General features: G+C 39.8%; 2 long non-coding RNA genes across 2 annotated transcripts in view; both read left to right on the top strand.

Moving 5' to 3' along the window:
• Positions 1–16,671: 16,671 nt before the first annotated feature.
• Positions 16,672–17,479, top strand: LOC143740053 (uncharacterized). Its single transcript, XR_013204720.1, has 3 exons — positions 16,672–17,010; positions 17,160–17,277; positions 17,401–17,479. It is a non-coding gene; the product is annotated as an uncharacterized LOC143740053 (long non-coding RNA).
• Positions 17,480–19,732: 2,253 nt separating this feature from the next.
• The window catches only part of LOC143740077 (uncharacterized), a 37,614-nt gene continuing 34,219 nt past the window's right edge, over positions 19,733–23,127 (top strand). Inside the window, exons 1-2 of the long non-coding RNA XR_013204735.1 lie at positions 19,733–20,282; positions 20,369–20,541. This is a non-coding gene — a long non-coding RNA (uncharacterized LOC143740077). The remainder of the gene's footprint in view (positions 20,283–20,368; positions 20,542–23,127) is intronic.

The raw sequence follows: 23,127 nt of genomic DNA on the forward strand, positions 1-23,127 counted from the left end.
GAAGTGATGAGAAGAACAGGCTGAGGGGGTACTACGGGCTCACGGAGCTCCTTTTCCTCCACGCCCACAGTAAACGGAGAACCGCTCAGCAAAAGGGCCAGGTCGATATATTCTTCCAACGAGCCGTGTGGATCATGGGCAGGCATCAAAGACCGGAGTGGTTCTGATAATCCTCCACGGAAAAAGATCATCAGGCATTCGGTGCTCATTTGCACGAGATGTGCCAGTTCGACAAAATCTGCCACGTAGTCCTCAATGGATCGATCACCCTGACAGAGACGCAAGATTTGGATATCTGGGCACAGGGTTGGCATGGCTGCTGCTGGATCTCGGTGTGGTGAGTTCTTCTGTTACAAGCAGCTGAAGCAGAGGCAAAAGCAGGATCCACGTGTAGCAGTGTTTTATTTAAATGAACTAGAAACTAAACAGACTTCGTAACCAGACTCAGGAACAGGACAGCGTGCATACAGCATTACAACAATACAAGAACTCACAAAAGACTGGACTGAAACACAGGGCTTAAATACAGGGGCAAACGATCTAAACAGGATAACAAGGGGGCGTGGTTAACGGGAAACACCCGGGAAGACTTAAACAATCAACCAATGACACAACAGACAGGGGAACACAAGGCAAGATCACATGACTAGAACAGGGGATCACATGACAGACAAGAACCAGGAACAAGAAACAAAACCCAAACCGTGACAACTGGACATGTTATCTACTAGTATGTAGCCTACAAGTTCAAATAAACTTTTGACAAAAAAGATTTATAAAAAGAAACCTTGCATATTTCAGCCTTTTAATCATTTTTATAAAAAGAATGAGTCAAAAAAGATAAATTACTGACGTTTACAATGCACATTAGCTTATCTTTTATTATTAATAGTAAAATTCGGTCCGATTTTCCCGTGGCGTCTGTCGTTGCTATGCAACCATGCACTGCGCTCTCCACAATGACAAAGAAGTTTTAGTAGCTAATGGATTTTTTCATCTCACTGCGCCTGGAAAAAATGAGCGCTTAGCTTCAATTATGAGCTTCCTACATCTGAAAAACGAACTTGAGCGCGCAAAAGACGCGATATGTGAACTATGGAACGCAAAGAGGGCCAAAAACACGCGAATTTTTACGCGTATTTCACGCGTATTTCACGTGTATTTTACACGTAAAATACGCGTGAAATATGTTAAAAATCAGTATGAACGGGTTGGTGTCATTGGCTGCTGAAGACTTGGGTCTAACCATTTCTGTGAGCTTAGAGGGGTGTACCTTTGATAGACTAGGCTACCACCAGTTTACATTCAATAGATCAGCTTATTCAGGTTTTTTGTATAACCTAGGCTATATGAATAATATATTTAAATAGCAGATTTATGACAATTTAGATAAATTTAAAATTAACTTGTTTTTCTTCACTCATGCCTTTTTGTAAATAAACACATTAGTGGACATTCTAGCTTTAACATCAAAGCATTAAGGTGTGTGGGGAAATCAGTTACAGTGGAGGTAACAAATGCAGGTTTATGATCACTGCAGGTTTAAGATACAGACCACTGAAATCAATATCTATCTTTGGAAAACAACGTGAGCTTTTGTTGTGCTTACATTTACAGCTATAGCAAGCAGGGGTCGCATTTTCAAACCTTTTTGTTCTGAAATTGGGCACTCAGACAAACTGTAATTAGGTATACAGGTGATTTTATCAATTTAAAGGAATTTAATGACTTAAAGTATTTAAATATGTTATTTAAGGCTTTCAGGATTAGAATGGGAGCTTGTGCTCAGGTCAGGACAGGTATAAGAACTTGATTTGGCTTTCCTGACAGCAGAAGTATTTTACTGCTACCACAATTAAATATCCTCCTATTTCTTTTTTTCTTCTTTTACTTCGTTTTCTTGGGTAGCCCAAAGAAAATATATAGATTGCATTTTTATGAACAAATATTTTTACCAAGATTGCCCCCTTTTGCATATTAGTACATTTACATATTATTATTATTATTATAACAGGGACAATGGACAGTAAAGAACTGTCCCAGAATTAGCTACAGAGCTCAATTTCATCTGCAGTCCCTGGCATTTGACAGATGCTTTTATCCAAAGTGCCTTACATTGCATTTCAATGTACACATTTACATTCTTATCAGTTCTTGCTTTCCCTGGGAATCGAACCCATGACCTTAGTTTTGCAAGCGCCAACATTCCACTGTTTGAGCTACAGGAAAAGTAGGAATTTATCTGTAAAACCAATCAACCCAACTCAAGATTTCTAATATTAAAAGTTAACATTTGATTGTGGAAAAGTTTACAGATGTGGTTCTTGATCAATGCAATTGTAATGAATATCTGTTAAAACAACAAAACCTTGCTTCACAGGGACCAAATTACAGAAACGTCCTATCTTAAAGGTATTGTTCACTCAATTTAAAATTCTGTCTTCATTAACTCACCCTCATGTTGTTTCAAACATGCATGAGCCTCTTTCAATGTTTGGTTACTAATATTTGAAGATTATTGGTAACCAAACATTGCTGGTCCCCATTGACTTCCATAATATTGTTTTCCATAGTATGGAAGTTCCACACAAGAAAGAAACTTTGGAACAACATAAGGGTGAGTAAATGGGTGAACTATCCCTTTAAGCCCCAAGTTATAATCTGACAAGTTCAGTGTTTTAAATTGGTTCCAAAATGAAATCACAGTGGTTACTTAAGACAAGATATTACTCTGACTGAAGTTGTTTCTGCAATACAGCCTCAGGAAACCATTCCTCATGTATGCAGCCATATATCAAGGTGGACCTTACACAGCAGGGGCACACTCACAGTGTCATTACATGGACATTTATCAACTTTATCATAGAAGGCTTTAATAAAATAAAGCTAACAGACATAGGCGTCGATTTCGGGGATGCGGTGATTTCATACCACCAGATTTCGTCATGAGTCATTTTGTACCCACCACTTTTAACTTCCGTCCATATTAATTTGACTTTTGGTTCGATTTTTTGGACCGTTTTCAGTGGTTATAAGGAGCAATATGAGAGAGAAATTTGGCAATCATTGTCTGACCCAGCAAAAAAAAAAAACTATAATATATTTTTTATTGATTTTTCTGTTCGCATTTATGAGGGAAAAAAACAACGTGTCAGTTCTCGTTTACTGACGTGAGCGTTCTGAAAGCGGCACTAAAAGACTTCTTTAAAACTTTAACAGAGACCTCAAACAGAACAGATGCCTTTACATTTATTTTCGTTTTGTATTAATTATATCTTAATTTTAATCAATGTTTCATGAACCAATTGTCTGGACTTATTTAATAAATAAGAAGTAAATATAGCAGAATCACGACATGGAGGCGCCGGCGAGTGAATTGGAGTTCGTCTCATAAATTAACCGAAACTCGGCGTATAATGCACATTCACATTCACAGCGTATTTAGACACATTTAGATGCATTTATAATCATTACTTTTACCGGTTCTTTGTGGTAAGCTTTATGCGTGCGGTCGTGCGCTTGAGCACAAATTATGAGCTTTTGGCAATTTTTTTTATAATTATTGACAAAATTAGAATATAGTAAAAGGGTTTTTTTTTGTGTGAAAGTTTTGGGTGGGCCTGTTGAAAAGTGGGGCCGTGCCTGAGCTACAGGACATCGTCTTTGAAAACATAACCTGCGCGAAATAGAGAAAAAAAATTAATATGTCATTGTACCCAGCACTTCTGAAAATGCACTTCCGAATGCGTCTCTGTCCCCAGCACATTTCAAACCAAACTGACGCCCATGATAACAAAGATAGATTGACAGGTGACACTGCAATGACTACCCTTTTAAATTGCTAATTTAACCCTTTACACCCTTTTTTTTTTTTTTTTTTTTTTTACATCAGCAGGGTTCACTTGGAACGCTCCGAATGCAATGGGCAAACACGGTCCTCAAGGGTCAATGCCCTCTGCCCTGCAGAGTTCAGCTTCATTTCATTTTTTCTAAATGTAATACATTTTCAGTGAAATCAATTCTGATTTAAAATAGTAATGCATATGTTAACAAACTGACCCACTGTACCTTATATCATGCAGATGATTTGTATGAATTTATGATCACAAGCTTGGATGTGTTCTGTCAGTGCTTGAGGAAGGTAAAGTAAGTGGGGAACTGAAAAAAAAAACGAGTTGGCTTTATAGCACAGTCTCATTTCAGTAAACTGCTGGTTAAGTATGAAATATGCCACATGGTGTCCGGTAAGAGACTTGGTGAAAATATGTTGGAAATTTGAGAGTAACCTAAACAGGTTTAGGTTTTTTGTCACCACAACAACTCTGTTATTAACAAGGATTGAATGGTTGTACTTAGTTGTGGGTGTATTAGTTTGTGGTTTTCTATAGAAAGAGAAAATGCAGAGTAAATATTCTAACATTAAATATTAGAGACAACACGGCACTGACAACATACATTATTCTTAATCTCATTAAACGACAAATTAAACCCCATGTAGCCTACTATTTAAATCGATTGCTGGACGTCGTAATGTTATTGTAGCCTACATAAATCTGATTTAGCATTTTATGAGCAACCCCCACCCCACCTGTTCCACCCACTTTTTAAAACAAAGTTACGTCACTGATTTTTATGTTTATATGTTTACTTAAATGTTACATGGTGTTTTACCAAAGTGTCTAATGATTTTTACAGATAAATTGCTTTAATACCAATTACCAAGGTGACCTGTAAAATACTTCTGTTGTCAGGAAAGCCAAATCAAGTTCTTATACCTGTCCTGACCTGAGCACAAGCTCTAATCCTGAAAGCCTTAAATAACATATTTAAATACTTTAAGTCATTAAATTCCTTTAAATTGATAATATCACCTGTATATCACCAAACAAAAAGGTTTGAAAAAGCGCCCCCTGCTTGCTATAGCTGTAAATGTAAGCACAACAAAAGCTCACGTTGTTTTCCAAAGACAGATATTGATTACAGTGGTCTGTATCTTAAACCTGCAGTGATCATAAACCTGCATTGGTTACCTCCACTGTAACTGATTTCCCCACACACCTTAATGCTTTGATGTTAAAGCTAGAATGTCCACTAATGTGTTTATTTACAAAAAGGCATGAGTGGAGAAAAACAAGTTAATTTTATTTTTATCTAAATTGTCATAAAACTGCTATTTAAATATATTATTCATATAGCCTAGGTTATACAAAAAACCTGAATAAGCTGATCTATAGAATGTAAACTGGTGGTAGCCTAGTCTATGAAAGGTACACCCCTCTAAGCTCACAGAAATGGTTAGACCCAAGTCTTCAGCAGCCAATGACACCGACCCGTTCATACTGATTTTTAACGTATTTCACGCTTATTTTACGTGTAAAATACACGTGAAATACATGCGAAATACATGAAATACACGTGACATAATCAACGCGTATTTCACGTGTAAAATACACGTGAAATACGCGTGAAATACGCGTGACATAATCAACGCATATTTCACGTGTAAAATACACGTGAAATACACGTGAAATACGCGTGACATAATCAACGCGAATTTTTACGTGTATTTTACGCGTATTTTACACGTGAAATACGCGTGAAATACGCTTAAAAATTCGCGTAAAAATTCGCGTGTTTTTGGACCTCTTGGCTTTCCATATGCATTGAAATGCAACGTGCTTAGTTTATATGTTATTTTTCAATGCACTACGTTAGATCGTTTGCGCAATGCAATGCAACAACACTCGTTAATCACATTGGGAATTAGTTAGTTCTGGAATCAATGCAAGCAACAAAGTGCATAGTTTATATGTTAGTTTTCAATGCACAATGTTAGATCGTTTCTGCAATGCAATGCAACAACACATTTATATCTTTAATGCACATGAGAATTAGTTAGTTCTTATATGCATTGCTATGCAACAAGCGCATAGCTTGTATGATATTCTTCAATGCATATTGTTAGATCGTCTGTGCAATGCAATGCAACAGCAATGTTATCTATTTAATGCACAAAGGAATTAGATAGCTTGGTTATGCATTGAAATGCAACATATGCTTAGTTTATGTTTTTTTTTTCAATACACAATGTTAGGTAATTTGTGCAGTGCAATGCAACAACACGGTTTTCTCTTTAAAGCACATGGAAATTAGTTAGTTCTGGTATGCAATGCAATGCAAAGTGCATAGTTTATATGTTAGCATAGCATATAATTTAATTTTTCAATGCACAACGTTAGATCATTTGTGCAATGCAGTGCAACAGCACTCATGTTATCTCTTTAACGGACATGGGAATGAGTTAGTTCTCATATGCAATGCAATGCAATGCAACAAGTGCATAGCTTATATGTTTTTTTTAAAGGCACAACATTAGATCGTTTGTGCAATGCAGTGCAACAGCATTATGTTATCTCTTCTTACACACAACGGAATGAGTCATGTCTGGTATGCATTGAAATGCAATAAGTGCTTATTCAGGTCCAACATACCTTCCTGGACATTTCTAGATATTCTGAAGACCTTGCATAGCTGGTTCAAGTGTGTTTAACTAGCCTAGCTAAACTTTGCAGGACATTTGCCCTGACATTAGCTTGTTACATTAATTGAATGTGATTTATCAACAGCTAGTACATCTTAAAATATAAAGCTCATGACAAATAAAAGTTCCAGATTGTCAAACATTAAATGCAAAAACCAGTGTGAATAACTATCTTAAAATAAACCAGAGTGTGGCAAACTTTGAAGAAGGGTTCAAGTTTTAATTAGTTGTACAGCTTGAAGTGTAAAGCTTGTTCTCATACACAGATATGGCCTATTTATGAATGAAATTCATGCATTTATTTGTCATTTAAACTGATGAAATAAGGGAAAGAGAGTAGAAAATACTTATTATCCTGTCGCCCCCTCTAGTGGACAGCGTTAAGTATTTTTTGGGACAGTAAATCTGACCAGGGCTGCGTTTCCGAAAAGCATCGTAAGCCTAGAAGATCGTAAAAACGATCGTACGAATGATCTTAATATTACGGTCTGTTTCCCAAAAGCATCGTAACTTAAATAGCACTTGAAAATCATCGTAGATCTACGAGTGCTCTGGAGTAATCGTAAATCCCCAAGTGCATCGTACGAAGGCAGAGTTATGAGGTCACCTGCAGGACAACCGGCACATTACCCATTTAACTTAAGTGCAATTTGATTATAATATAAGGTTTTGATTGTACTTTATTTCCTGGGAGGGTTGTTTGGAGGACTGGGAGATGGTAGATGCTGGGAGATGGCAGATGAAACTGATGGTTCCTCTGAGCATGAAGGACCTAAGCAGGTTCAGGTTGAGTTACCCCTACTCCTCCATGGATGTCAATACCACCACAAATGCCATCTGAAGCACTTGTGCCAAGTATTGACAAGGCCTTTTCTTCCTCTGCTGTGAGAAGGGGGAATCATTGGTCCCACCACCTGTTTTATTAAATTTTGTCCTTGTGGGTTTTTTTCAACCATGGTGAAACAATAAGATGATTTTATTTTTGTTTAATTTATATACTTTTAATTGAACAGCATGGTTTTTCAACTTGAGTCAGTGTCAAATATTTGTGAATGACTAAATGTAAATTTTATAATCATTTCATTTAAATGAACATAATGCTTTTTCAACTTCTGTGTGAGATAAACTTCCAAGGTCCTCAGCAATGCAGAGGGAGGGGAATTCCTGCTTTAACACACACACACACACACACACACACACACACACACACACACACACACACACACACACACACACACACACACACACACACACACACACACACACACACACACACACACACACACACACACACACATAGACGCTCGCTCGCTATCTTTCTGAGACAGTGCAAGGTCATTCATACATTGGATTGTTTGCAATATTTTTGTGGCTCCATTTTATTCAAACTTTTTGTGTGAGATTTTATTGTATATTCTTTTAAAGAACAGATAAACTTTCACCATTTTATTTAAACTGAAATGCTTGGTTCAGTGAATAGTTCTACATTTTATTCAAACTTTTTGTGTGAGATTTTATTTTATATTCTTTTAAAGAACAGATAAACTTTCACCATTTTATTTAAACTGAAATGCTTGGTTCAGTGTATAGTTCTACATTTATTTTAAACTTTTTGTGTGAGGTTATTTTACAGTATATTCTTTTACAGAACAGATAAACTTCCACCATTTTTTCTTATCACTTTCACGGCTGACCCATTTATACATGCTGCTGCTCAGGAATGCAGGGGACGGTAACAAAACACCAACTTCAAACGATCAAATTAACTGTCACCATCAAAGCCAATACATCTCAAACTAACTGTCACCATCAAAGTCAATACATCTCAAACTAACTGTCACATCACTTTGTAACTGTAACATCAAAGCTTATGTTAACATCAAAGGCCAATACCTCCCCTTTTCTTGATCAAACGAACTTCAAACGATCAAACTAACTGTCACCCTTGTCGGCAGTATCCAGCTCTGTGTTTACAGGATGCTGGAGACACCCGCCCAAGGCTTCTGAAAAATTAAAGAGGAAAATACCCCTAGAGTCTGCGAGAGCAGGGGCGGAAGATGACTCAATGGTGGACAACATGGTTAACGACTTTGGAATGGAAATGGATATGAGTATGGAGAGTACTTCACAAAAGACTAGTTCAGGTTCTGCAGTTAGCAAAGCCATTGAACTCCAAGCTTGTGTCTGTGGCTGGAGCAAGGCGACAACTGTCAGGGGTTTGAAGATTCATCGAGGGAAAATGAAATGCTTGAGGGAGAAGGGAAAAGGGCCTCGCATTGATCAGTACTTCTTACGAAGTCAGTCAAGTCAGTCGAATGAAATCCAGCGACAGGAAGCAAACCACAGTTCGCAGGGTATCAGCACCCCTGTCATAGAGGAGAGGAGGGTTTGCACAGTTAGTGATAAACACATTGATTCTTGTGAACCCGGTCAGACTAACCAGCATAAGAGAGAAAGAACCTCAATGGGCATAGGCCTGGAGTTAGATGGCCAAGAGCTTGTGAGAAAACTGCATGGGACACGGTAAACACAGATCTATGCTTTGCATTGGAAAGATTAACTGGTACAGTTGAAAAGAAGCTGGATAAATTTGGGGACATCATTTACGCATATGGAAGTGAGAGGTTTGTGTGGAAAAAAGGAAGGAAAAAGTACAAACTACTCCTGGATTGTATAGACGGCAGCAGAAAATTGAAGGGTTAGTTAGAGAAAGGAGACAGCTGAGGAAGCAATGGAAAAGAGCGGAACAAAGTCAGAAGGAGGGACTCAAAAACAAAGGGCCATAAAAGATAAGCTTGCAACATTACGCAGAGCTGAGCGCCTACGGAAACCCAACAAAAAGAAGGAGCATGCGAGGGCTAATTTCTATAAAGATCCATTCAAATTCGTAAAGATGTTATTCACCAGTGAGAAGAATGGCACTTTAAAAGCATCTAGGGTTGAGCTAGAGAGATATTTGGAGGAAACGCATACAGATGCAAAAAGGCATGAGCCTATGTCAATTCCGTCAGACATCCCACCTGTCAATCCACCAGAATACCAAATGGAGGTCTGTGCACCTAAGTGGAAAGAGATAGAACGGGTTGTGAAAAAGGCAAGGGCTTCATCATCTGCAGGGCCTAATGGAGTTCCGTACAGAGTGTACAAGAGTGCTTCAGGAGTTCTAAGAATTCTGTGGAAATTGATAAAAGTGGCTTGGGAAAAGCAGGTTGTACCTAGAGCATGGTGCCGAGCGGGGGGAGTCTTTATACCCAAAGAAAAAGATGCTACAAGCATCAGTCAGTTTCGCATTATTTCACTATTAAACCTCAAAGGCAAAATTTTCTTCAGCATTATTACTCAGAGACTGTCAACCTACCTATGAAAGAATGGCTTCATTGACACTTCAGTTCAAAAAGCGGGCATTCCAGGAATCTCAGGATGCTTAGAACATATCAGTGTTATCTGGCAACAAATTCAATCAGCTAAAAAGGAGAGGAAGGAGCTCCACGTGACATTCCTGGATTTGGCTAATGCATAAGGTTCAGTGCCACATGAGCTTCTTTGGGCATCATTTGATTTTTTCAGGGTACCGATGTCGATAACAAATTTAGTGAAAGCCTATTTTGGAGATTTGCAATTTAGTTTCTCAACTCCAGAATTCAGCACTACATGGCAATGCTTAGAGGTTGAAATAATGGCAGGATGCACCATTTCTCCACTGGCTTTTGCCATGGCAATGGAAGTAATCATTAGGGCATCAAAATGGGTAGTAGGAGGAGAGCGCTTGGCTTCTTGGATGCGACTACCACCAATCAGAGCATACATGGATGACATGACCACCATGACAACAACGATAGCCTGCACTAATCGGTTATTGGGGAAGTTAACAGATAATATTGAATAGGCACGAATGCAATTTAAGCCCTCTAAATCAAGGAGCATCTCAATAGTTAAAGGCAAGGTAGTAGATAAAATATTCTTCATTAATGGTGAGGCAATACCAACAGTTTCTCAGAAGCCAGTGAAGAGTCTAGGGAGATGGTACGATGGGGATCTAAAGGACACAGTTCGAGTGGGAGAAGTTAGACGACAAGCAGTGGAAGGGTTGAAGAGCATAAACAGCTGTGCTCTACCAGGCAAACTAAAACTCTGGTGCTTTCAGTTTGGTCTACTGCCAAGGTTGCTGTGGCCACTGACTGTGTACGAGGTTTCTTTGACAACAGTGGATAAGCTGGAAGCGTTAATAAGTTCATACATCAGGAAATGGTTGGGAGTTCCACGCTGCCTCAGCGGAGTGGGACTTTATAGTAAAGGAGTATTGCAGCTGCCAGTCTCTGCTTTAACCGAGGAGTTTAAGTGTAATAAGGTCAGACTGGAAATGACTTTAGCAGAGTCACGCGACAAATGTGTAAGGGAGGCAGCACCTGTGGTAAAAACTGGTAGAAAGTGGTCAGAAAAGAAATCTGTAGTAGAGGCAAAGGCTGACCATCAAATTGGGGATATCGTGGGACAGGTACAGCATGGAAGAGGGGGTTTTGGGCTCAGTTTAGCTCTTCCTAAATGGCACAAGGCAGGCCCAGCTCAAAGGAGGAAGCTGGTAGTCAACGAGGTGCGAAAGCAGGAGGAGAGGATGAGATGTATAAAGGCCATTTCCCAGGCCAAGCAGGGAGAGTGGATGAGATGGGAGAGTGTGGAACAACGCAAAATGGGCTGGCAAGACGTTTGGTCAATGGAAGAGAGTAGGATCAGTTTCCTTATTAGGTCAACATATGATGTTCTCCCATCACCGCAGAACCTAAACCTCTGGGTAGGAGAGTATCCCTCTTGTCCTTTGTGTTCATCACCTGCCACATTAAGGCACATTTTGACAGGATGTAAGGTGGCTCTTAGCCAAGCTTGGTTTACTTGGCGCCATGACCAAGTATTGCGATGTTTGGCTTTAGCTTTGGAAGGCAAGCGTATTATGACCAATAAGTTGCCGCCTGTTCTAGCAAAACATTACACGAAGAAGACAATATTCCTCCTCCCAGGCGAGCAACCACCAAGAAAAGGTGCTAACACCAATTCTCGCCCAGGACAACTGGAAGATGCTAGGGACTGGATTGGAAGATGCTGGCTGATCTTGATCAACGGCTTATTTTTCCACCTGAGATTGCCACCACTAACCTACGACCAGATATTGTTTTGTGGTCTGGATCAGCACGCATTGTTCAACTGATAGAGTTAACAGTGCCATGGGAGGATGCTGTAGATGAGGCATATGAGAGGAAGAAATTGCGGTATGCTCATCTGGCCACTGAAGCAGAACAGCGAGAATGGAGAGTCCAGGTTTATCCAGTGGAAGTGGGTTGTCGAGGTTTTGTGGCACACTCTACAACCCGGTTCCTCAGAGACGTCGGATACAGTGGTCAGGAGTTGCATCGCACAGTAAAGAACTTATCTGAAGCAGCAGAAAGGAGCAGCAACTGGCTGTGGTTGAGACGGAAAGATTCTAGCTGGCTGTGTACAGGCCGCCATGCTACGGTTTCGTAGAATTCTTGAAGAGTCTGTTGGTTTATTTGTATAGGTTGTATAGTATTTACAGTCATTACGTTCCTGTGTATATTGCGTGAATGACGGGTGGTTGAGCAGATATTGTGTTTTGCGGTAGGTGGTATGCCATACGGAACCGTTGCCACTGAAACTGCACATTAACGCACCAGTGGGGCTCGACAGCCTTAGTCAAACGGGTTGGCGCGTATGGTTGGGTTGCGGAGAGATTGTGAGATTGTGGTTAGGTCTCAGCAGCAAGAGGGAAGTAGAGGTCAGTAAGCTGGGCTGAGTTGAGTGGGGGACGGAGGGGGGTGACTCTGGGACGCCAGAGTCACTGTCGAGCCCTCTTGAGGTGTCGTGGGCTAGTCGACGAAACACTGAGGACGGAAGGTGCCCACTTGAAGACCCTAGAGATGTTCCCTACTCCGCTCAATCCAGAGGGTTGTTATGGGGGGACCGCACTGTTGTTGCAGCCGTTGTGTGTGCTGACGCGCAAATACACAGCTATTAACACCAGACAGAAGGAGATTCACGTCACCAGATGGAAAGAAGCGTAAATGGATGGAGAAGCATAGGTTACTGTAAAGCTACGTCTTAGTTGGTGCTTATCTTGGCGAAAGCCGAGTACAAATCAGCATGAAGTTTTAACATCTACTCTCGTGTAATGGAAATCACACATCCATCGTTTTGACAGAAAGTTTAACCGGAAGGGGCGGAACTAGGTCAAAGGTAACAGGAAGGGGCGGGACAGGAAGGGGAGGAACCGGAAGTGGCAGGGAAGATCAAAGGATAGCCACGCCCACCTGTCAATCAATCTTTTTGACAGTTAGTGTCTCATATTAACTACTCAGCTGCTTTACTCCAGTTTCTCTCAATGAACTTGGACTGTGTGTGAGACCTTTTGGATGTGTAAAGAACACAGGACATTAGTTAATATTGATCCCGATCGATCCTGTCAGCTGTGAGGAGATTTTAATAATCAGTGAAGTTACGCTGCTGTTCCTCGTGCGCAAATGCGCACAGTGTCATAGTAATGCGCCCCTAAAATAACAAAAACATTGTAAGCCTAACAAGACCATATATCAGGTGTGATGAATCTTTAAACAAGCATGATCAATGCATGATCTGTAAAATGGCTCAAAGTTGCCAAGTGTAAAATACACTCCAATCATTTGTGTCTTTTTAGCTGACCCAAGGGGATTCACAATCTCAAAGGCATCCTCGCACAAGATAAATTGGATTGTAATCTCAGGCTGCTTAAACAAGTCATTGCATTTGAATACAGAGCAAACACAGATGTCAGAGAACACAGAAGAGTGTATGCTGATGTTTGGCACACTGCTCCCACACCACTGGGTTTATTAACATTGTTTTTTAAGTGTTCTTCAATGGAATATACTGTGCATAACGTTGGTTTCAGTTCTCATCACGACCAAGACACATACTTTGTGGATGCACGTACGAATTTTTTTTTCTGATAATACTGTCTTTGGTATTTTGTGGAAAGTAATGAATTAAAAGCTGAATGTAAATCTTGGTGTGGCGAGTGGGACTTTTTTCCCTCTTCTTCTGCCTCACCCTTGGGGGCGTGGAACACCTTTTAACCTGTTCAACGTCTTAAATTTTGATGAAAACACCGACTACGCCACCCAGGGAGTTTCACGCAGGGAAATAGAATTAGACTAGTTCAATAATTAACCCTCCAAATTTACAGGAAGCACACAAGTTCGGTTCATGCACGAAGCCAGAGACGTAGTTCCAGTAAAACAACAATCATTTTATTTATATTAAAATAAACATAAAATATAGAGTAACATTCACACTAAAATGAAGAAAATAAAGAAAAAAAAGAAAAAAAAGGGAGTGCGGAGGCCTTACCAGTGGAGGAAACCGGGTCAAAAGGTGTGGGATCTCAGTGGTTAAGGACTCCCTAATCACAGGTACACACAAAAATAACCCAAACTCAAAATACACCAAAAAAAAAAAGGGAAAACAGCACACGGGAGGAGACACCACCACCGAGGACACCGACGCCCCACTTCCGGCACTCAGCACTAAAAGAAGAACATTCAGTTAATGAAGACAGGAAATCGAACAATAACCCATAAAATCAATGAAAACAAACAAAAAGGGAATCTTCTTTATACACACTTAAACCAAAGAAATATAAACAAATCAAAAATCACTTAATCATAATCAAAAAAAAAAAAGAATCACACACACTAATAAACACAAGACGGGCCAGAAAAAGGCAAAGTTATAGTCTGTCACAGTCACTGAAATACAGACTGGTCAAACGCCCAATTGCGCGACTAATCCCGCACTGTAAAGCATCAAGGCGTCCAGAACCCGGAGCTCATATAGCTTTCCCCCAATAACAGTCTGTCGTTGAACAGAAATCAGTTGAGACAAACAACAATCCGTAGAGACAAAACAGCAGCGTGGCGGGAAGGGAGAGACTCGCGCAGAAACCGGCAGTAGCCCCTCAATGCAGTACATGAGATCCACGGTGAGGAGTCGGATCAAGATCCAAGGGGTGGAGATGGGTAGGATTAGGGTTGGGTTTAGGGATTAGGGGTGTGTTTAGGGATCAGGGGGCGAAGTTGGCTAGGTTTAGATGTATGTAAGGTGGGAGGAGTTGGATCTGGATCCGACTTCTCCCCGTGGATTTCATGTTCCGCAGTGAGAACCATCTCGAAACCGGTGCAAGCGCTTCACAGTCCTGACGTACATAAATCACATTCAATAACGGTGCCTAATTAAATATACACACAATGCCGACTGGCATACATACATACCCGTCAGGGAGCTTCACATCTATATACTAATCGTGTCGTTAGTACAGCTACACGAAGCCTACAATAAAACGGCCCATTACTTTACACTCAGTCACGAAGATGTTTAAAGAGGAAACAGATTCAACCTACCAGCAGCACAACGCAACCCGGTTCCGTTACAGGAAAGATCGGGTTTGTGACAGGAGAAACACTGCAAAAGACATCGCACAGACGCACACTGTAATGCCCATTGCAACACTAACGAGGCTTCTAGGAAATTAAAAAGTTAGCTACGCTATATTATCTGTCCGATAACCGCGACTTCACCACGAACGCGAGAGGGCCCACAGCGGAAGTGCCTCTGATGACAAAAACGTAAAGTGTCACGAGGGCCCACCCTCTGCCCATATAGCATGCAGTTTCGTCCTGATTGGTCCAGAAAGTGTGAATAACACCGCTGCAATCAATCAACCGGCTACATTGGCCTTGCAAAATCTGCACCACAGATTCAATATCACATTGTGAAAAGGCCGTTTTTGACTTGGGTATTTCCCTGAACATCTTCTGTGTACTGGTGACAGATATAATTTAAACCATTGAATTCCTCCACAATCATCTGAATGGTTGACGATGGCACCAGATATTTGGCTTGTAGCTGCATATAAAACAGGCAAAGATTTTTCATGTACAATGACTTTGCGTTACATTTCGTCAGTGAGTCTGTGAATTCACTTTCATCAACCTCATCCTCAGTAACATCAAAAACTGCTGAAGAAGGTTGCTCAGATAAAGTATCCATAATCCGTAATTGTGCAAATGTAGAAGTCCTGTGCTTTCGTGAAACATGGGCAGTGAAACTTGATCTTTAACTGAAATTTTTTCAGAAGGACAACACACTCCCTTGGCTAAATGTGCTAAATGACCTGAGATGAGAAAGGACATTGTTCATGTCTGTAAATTGTTGTTGGCAGTCTGTATTGTTGCAAACAAACGTGTCCGTCGAATCATCAAAATGAGCATGTGGTCTTTTGTGATGGCGATAAACATGAGCTTTGGAGCATTGTTTTTTTGAGAATTTACATTTGCATTCGCCAGGCATAGGCATATCTTGTCAGTCAGTCCTCGATTTCCCTGCTGTGCTGAATTATGAATAATATGAAGTAACAGCGCATGGTTCGTGGTCAAAATGAACACAGATTGACATGAAAATGTAGAAATCTCACTATCTCACTGAAATTGCAGAGCTCTTTAATTCAATTAGAGAACTCATCAGAGGAGTGAGGATACATTTGAGGTTACATACTCGTTACATTTGCAGATTCAAGGTTGATGATGACAGGTGCATGTGAATTGAATGAGACGAGGGATGACAGAAGTTTTGCAGTTTATGATATGTCCAGATAACTTGGATGTCCAGGGTGTAGGTGGTCCAGTTGCTACTTAAGTTTAATTTTGAATTCAAGATACTGTATGGTTGTGTGTGCTTTATTAAAATTATTCATGGTGGTGTAATGAAATATTTGCTTGTGGTTACTTTTTATGTTTTGTAGGTCAGCCTGCTGGAAGAAGGGTGAGGCCGACATGGCATGTGAGTATTTTTCTGCTTCCAGGACCTGACATCTCCAGACTACCGTGCTCCACTATAATCACAAAATGGATTAGGTAACTTTAATTATTACTACTCGCTTGTTGTATGTTTTTTTTAGCAATATAGTATATGTCTGGAGCAGTCAGTTTACGTATTTATGTATAATATTTGAGCTGTAGCTTTTAAATTACTTTTAATAATGTGACTTTTAAATTACAAATTTAATGTTGCCTGAGACTTATTCCTAAACTGCCAGTATTTATAAATTCAAGAGGGTTGGCTAGTGGTTTGGTTTAGCCTCAGGAAGTGCAGTCTTTTTCATGAATGTTCTTTTTTTCAATAGGGAGGCCGCTTCATGAAACGCAGCAAAATCAGTTCTCCAAAGTTAATCTAAATGCAGTCTATCTGAATTTAATCAATACATTTGCCAGAGTTACCCACAAGTAAGCCTAAAGTTGGTAGGCTTTGAGTTGGCCAGGGCAGACAGATGCAAGAAACTCCAAAAAATTCTAGTTGCCTCTGTCAGGGAGCTGAAGGTAGCCATTGGTAAAAGTAGACTGTATATCATACCTTTGGCTGAGGTATATCAGGTATTTCAAGCAAGTTGTGTTGGTACTGTAGTCTCTAACATAGGATTTGTTCCTATGAACGGTTCAATATTGACAATGTTTCTTAAGGAATTGGGATCTGATGACATTGCATCCTTTTTTTTTTTTATGATTTATTTATGCATTTTAAGATACATTACAAAACAGTGGGAGACAAAAAAGGCACTAAAATATGTAACAGTAAACAGATACGACGTTGCATCTTCTGAACAAATTGAAGAAACAAGACAACACGCATGCATCACTGAGGTAACTAAAATAAATGTATTTATAATTAATAAGCAGTTGACAAGGTAATTTTGGATAACATGAGTTACTTTAAAAATGAAGTACCGGTATTCCTTTCTAAACTAAATTTATTTTTATTTTTAGACCATTGAGGAATGTAGGGCTATGTGCGAGAAACAGGATCGTGAATTTAACGCATCATTATTGGCAGACAGAGAAAAGGTATGTTTTTACATAGTACATTTAAATAAATTAATTTAAAAGAACGCATTATAAACTAAATTTCCTACATTAGGAGATGAGACAGCAAAATTTAAAGTCTTAAACTTTAATTCTTAAAGCTGTCAAATATAATAATTGATTTGTTGAAGGTAATTGACGAAAGACGACAGAGGATGGTATTGTTCCCAGAGCCTTCTGATGGTGTGCCTCTTCGGTTAAAATTCCCAAATGGACTTATGAAAACCAGGCAATCTATGATGTCAGAATCAATTAAGGTAATGTGTCATAGTATGATGTTTTGTTTATGGTACTTAAACATCCCTGCAAACTTGTCATCTTTAGGCAAAATTCACCAATCTGAAACTGAAATTAAATAAAACTACTGATTTCAGCACATTTTTAGAAGAATTCAAAGACTTTTATTATTACAGTTGATCTCCCTGTCCTTCTCAGAACCTGCTTGACAATGTTAAATCCTTAGCACCCATCCATTTATTAAAAAAGTTGTAGCAGGGTTGGAAATATTACTGTTTTTGATTGCATATATTCAAATTGCCATTTTAATAAAAACAATAGCATTCCATAAAAATAACTATCCATTTTGATTTCATATTTCTTTTTTTTTCTATTTCAATTTATTTTCCCCAAGACACTGTTTGATTTTGTGGGGCAAGAATACTCATCCACTGAACATTTTAGCATAAGAGCTAAAATCAACTGATAATCCCCTTTGATTCTAAATGTCAACTTGAAACTTGCATAAACCAATCATAAACTGAACAATTACATTTTAGATGGGTAAATCGTCTGTGAGCAGCACAGCAAAAATAGACAGTGTGAAATTGCCCCTTAACTGTTTTGATGTTGTCATTTCTTTGTGTATTGTAAACCAGCCTTTACCTTCTATTACCCATCACCAGGTACCAACGGAGTTGCAGATGGCCTGAACTATTTCACCTCCGTGCACGTCTGCCCCTTCACCTCCACGCACGTCTGCCCCATCACCTCTGCGCACGTCTGCCCCTTCACCTTCACATTCTTTCTCACCTATTTCCTCACCTACCCATGCACACCTGCATGCACAGTGGTCTCCTGGAACTTCACCTCCTGGATCTCCTGACATCTCAGGTTCTCGCTGGTCTCCTACACCTCCAAACTGGTCCCCTTTATCTATTTCCTCTGAATCAATTGAGGAAACTGAATCTGTGTATCTGTTTCATGACATTGGCTTTTGTAGTATTGCTACAACATTTTATGTCATTAATGAAATGTTTATTTTTTTATTTTTTTATACAGAGCTAATCTACAGGCCATTTTAATGAAGCTGGTTAACAAAGTGGATTCGGTGTATTCATAATTTGGTGTGAGAGACCCGGGTTCGAATCCACTGTGAGACACCAATGTGTCCCTGAGCAAGACACTTAACCCCTAGTTGCTCCAGAGGCGTGCGATCTCTGACATATATAGCAATTGTAAGTCGCTTTGGATAAAAGCGTCAGCTAAATGAATAAATGTAAAAATGTAAATGTAAATGCAATACAGCATGCTAAAATCTTTGAGGGGCCTGAACAGTGTAGGCAGTTAACGCTTGATACACATGGTAAGTATTTAAAACATCTGTTACTAGGGATGTAGGATATTGGAAAGCTGACGTTGTAATATGTTTTTTGTTAAGGGACACCTGAAGGTATGTTGATTTTTATATATTGAGATAAGAACTTCAAGAGATTACTTTTATAGCTCTTTATGTAAAGAATTAATAATTCTAGAACAATCAGGATGAATATTGACACACAAAGACATAAGCAACTACGATTACAAGGATACCTTCTGAGACTGGCATTTTGACATTTGTGTGTATGTCGCTCTGGCACAAATAGGCGCAGAAGAGAACACTTTCACTGTGTTATAATGGTTAGACTCTGCAATTGTTCCATACAGATAAACAATCCCCGTTCTAGACATCGCACATCCTGTAATGTGACTGTTGTGGATACGCATATCACTATATCAATGCTTAAATATATCATGGAGACCTAATTGTAACTCTTGTTCCCTGATGAAGGGAACGGTGATGTTGCTTGTAAGGTGATGAGGCTTGTAAAACTTAGAGCCACTGCACAAACTGATTGGTACATGACAAGCACCGCAAGAGTATACAGAGCTGTCTGCTCTAATCGCTCTTGTGGTACTTTGAAAATAAATGGCTAGTGGAATTAGCTTAGCAAGCCACTCCCACAGACAAATGGGTATATTAGATGGCAGACTATTATACAAGATGGCAGCCTGCATCTGCTCAGTTAGCTCTATGCTGAGGAGCTGAGACCGTGTCCTGGTCAGCAAGAGAGATGATTATTTGTTTGTGTGCAACCTGTGTGCTCTGAGCAAAGCAAAGATCTGAATGAGTGGATGCAGGCCGCCATCTTGTATTCCCCCATATGTCTGGGGAAGTGGCTTGTCATGCAAATTCCATTGGTCATTTCTTTACTACTCGGAGGTAATTGGGCTTCCAAGTGAGACCCCAATATGTCAGTATCAACATGACGTCAAACATTACTGACAGAAAGGGAACTTTTAATTGATTAACTTTTTATCCTAAAATATGCACATCTGTTTTTTGATTTCAGCTCTGACACCAGGCTTTATGCATTAATTGGCATGATGATTTCAGTGTGTGTCATTCATGGTGGTGTTGACCACACTTTTTTTCCAAATGACTGTTCCTGCAGCTTTGTGGGAAAAATACAGAACGTGCTGTCTTTGATGAAGTTGGAGACCAGTCCTTCAAAGAAAAACTACTCAAGGTAATCTTTTAAGACCATAATCTCACCTACAGCATCTATTTTAAAACATCGAAAAAGTCAGCTGTTTTAGTGACTGCTTGTTTTAGATAAAGGAGGCAGAGAACGTAGAACTGGCAAACAATGCCATAAGTAAGGCAGAGGACAGCCTGAGCATAATGGGAGCACTTCGAACTGTCAGATCGTTGCAAGAAAGAGATTTCTTGGTCCAGTCGGCCTTGGGTTTCTACACCAATGGACGTACTCGTGCTGCATTGGCACAGTAAGTTATTACCCCTTGACATCCAGTATGCCGACTTTTATGCTGTCCTCTAAGAGATGCTCTAGGCACATGTTTTCTTTTCTTTTTTTTTCCTGAAGAGATATACACAGTTTTTAAAAACGTAATGACACATATTTGCTACATTTTATCTGTGAAATGAGTTCAGTCCCTTTAATAAAATCAACACATGATTTATCTCATCCATCCGTGATGTATAAAATATTTTATTATTTGGTCTGCCTGACCCACGGATATAGTCAAGTCACCTTTATTTATATAGCGTTTTTAACAATATGGACTGTTTCAAAGCAGCTTTACAGTGATAATAGGAAATTAAAGTAACAGAGATTGTTTTGTCTTTACAGCATCTCTAGAATAAAGTTATTGTCTAGCTAAAGTTAGTTGTGATGGATTCACTTTCGTCGCAACTATCAATATTTAACTTAGGGGCCGCTAACACGACACCGTTCTAACAGAAAACCTTTAATGCTCATTTGCATAAAAAGGTGCCTGGTGGGTCTGAGAAATCTTTTCTTGCTTCCGCGTAGCCACGCGAATCGGAATTGTCCCGATACTGTTTTATCAGTACAGAGGGAAGGAGGCCTTCACTAGAGAGAGACTAGTGACACTTCAGGACTGCGTTGTCGTTTTGTCCAGGCACAGGTCCTTCATCAGATCCGGATACGGCCTGGAATTTTTGAGATCGCAATAGACGTGACGGACTATAATGTGTTAAGAGCTCGCTCAAGTACCGGGGAGCTAAACCATTTAGTGCTTTGTAAGTAATCAGCACTATTTAAAAATGTATATAATGTTTAATAGGGAGCCAATGCTGTCTTGACAGAACCGGGTTTTTTTTTTCATTGAGGGTATATGACGTAATTTAGATATATTTTTAAGATGAAAAAATGCGGTTTTACAGATACTAGACACGTGTGCGTATATATAACATGTATAATGTATATGTATATAACCGCGTTTCGCTCATTACAAATGTACACACATGCCAGGTACATTAGCATCGGCTAAACTTCACTTCGGACAAATCGGCATGATTAAAAAAACATATGTGATCATATTTTTCCTTTAGATAACAAGTAAATAGACTTAAAAGGGTACTATTAAAGGGTGTTGTAAACCTCTTTCTTCTTAAGTGTAGGAGACTTAGAAGCGAAGACCAGGAGACTCGGGGTTGTATCTTTTAAGCAGGATTCTTTAATTGCTGTAGTTTGCCTTGTCCAAAATCTTACCCAAGTCTAACTAAGGGAAACGTTCCCTTGCAATTTATACACATTTAGGGGCAGGGCTTAACATTGTGATGAACAGAGCATGTAAATGATGAATGAATGAATTAAACACTTGATACTGTGGACGCATAGATAGTATGCCAGTAGAACAAATCACAACATAATTGCTATTTCCTTTATCCACAGCCAGGGTTTACCAATCAAGTTACCGAACCATGAAGAATTATCTTCAGTCATCAGGTGTACTTTTGCTGAAAGATCAAGAATGTCTTGTTGGATTTTGTTCAAGTTCTCTGTTGGATCCGTTAAACCAGTGCAGCACTCAGGCAACAGGACGGCGAACAGGACGGCCGAGGGACGTGAGAGAACGGCGCGAGGCCGATGGTGTGATTGCTAATGAGCAACACCTGTGAAGCAAACCGGTCTCGCATCTCTCACGGAGGAGCGGAAGCATAAAGGAGGAGCGACGACGTTGATGATCGAGAGAGGAACAGGCCTGTATTTTAGTTGTGTTTTGTTTTTGTATTTTATTTTAGCCAGCAGTCGTCCGTGAGGGGCTGCTGGCAGTTATATTTATTTTCGGTAGCCAGCAGTCGTCCGCGAGTAGCTGCTGGCTGTATTTTGGTTTGTTTGTTTTATTTTAAATAAAGTTTATTTAATTGTTCGCCGGTTCCCGCCTCCTTCTTCCCTGAACATTGCTACAACACCATAAGATGGTATTAATGCTCCAAGAGTTCTTGACCACCATGTTTATGCACAAGAGAGTCCTGGAATGCAGCCATCTGCTTCGTTGGTGGTAGGAGCTTAATTTTGTAGCTGTGGGGAGCTTGGGGTGGAGTGTGTATTTTCTCTGATAGCTGGTAGAACATAAACAAGGGTGCACCTTCCGTTGAATTGGCTGGGGAGGATGCTGTAGACAGAAGTTCCACATAACCAAAAAGTGTCAGTTGGTGGAGAGATCATACACAACTGATTTATTGCAAATAAATTGGGAAGGGAGGGGTTTCTGGAGAAACACTCTGCTAAGTCATTTTCCTCTTTCTTATCTGTTGTAGTAACGTACACATGGGATTCTGTTCCTCTTTCAATCACAAAGCTGCAACGTTCACAAGGAATTTCACCCAGCGGAGTCCATGCTGGAGCATTATATCCATGCACCAATAGAACATTATTGGCAGGAGTAGGTCTGTCATGATGGGAGTAGCTGATGTTAGTTTGCAGGATGGTAGTCCTGGAATGCAAAACGGAGAAGCTGGAGGAATTGTTGTGTTGTGACATGTATCCTTGTTGTATAATCCACTGGTATGATGATTGAATAAGGTACACGTGTCAGATTTTG

This window comes from Siphateles boraxobius, unplaced genomic scaffold (assembly GCF_051911475.1).
Source record: "Siphateles boraxobius isolate OS27281-9 unplaced genomic scaffold, OSU_SipBor_1 164, whole genome shotgun sequence".
Lineage (NCBI taxonomy): Eukaryota > Metazoa > Chordata > Actinopteri > Cypriniformes > Leuciscidae > Siphateles > Siphateles boraxobius.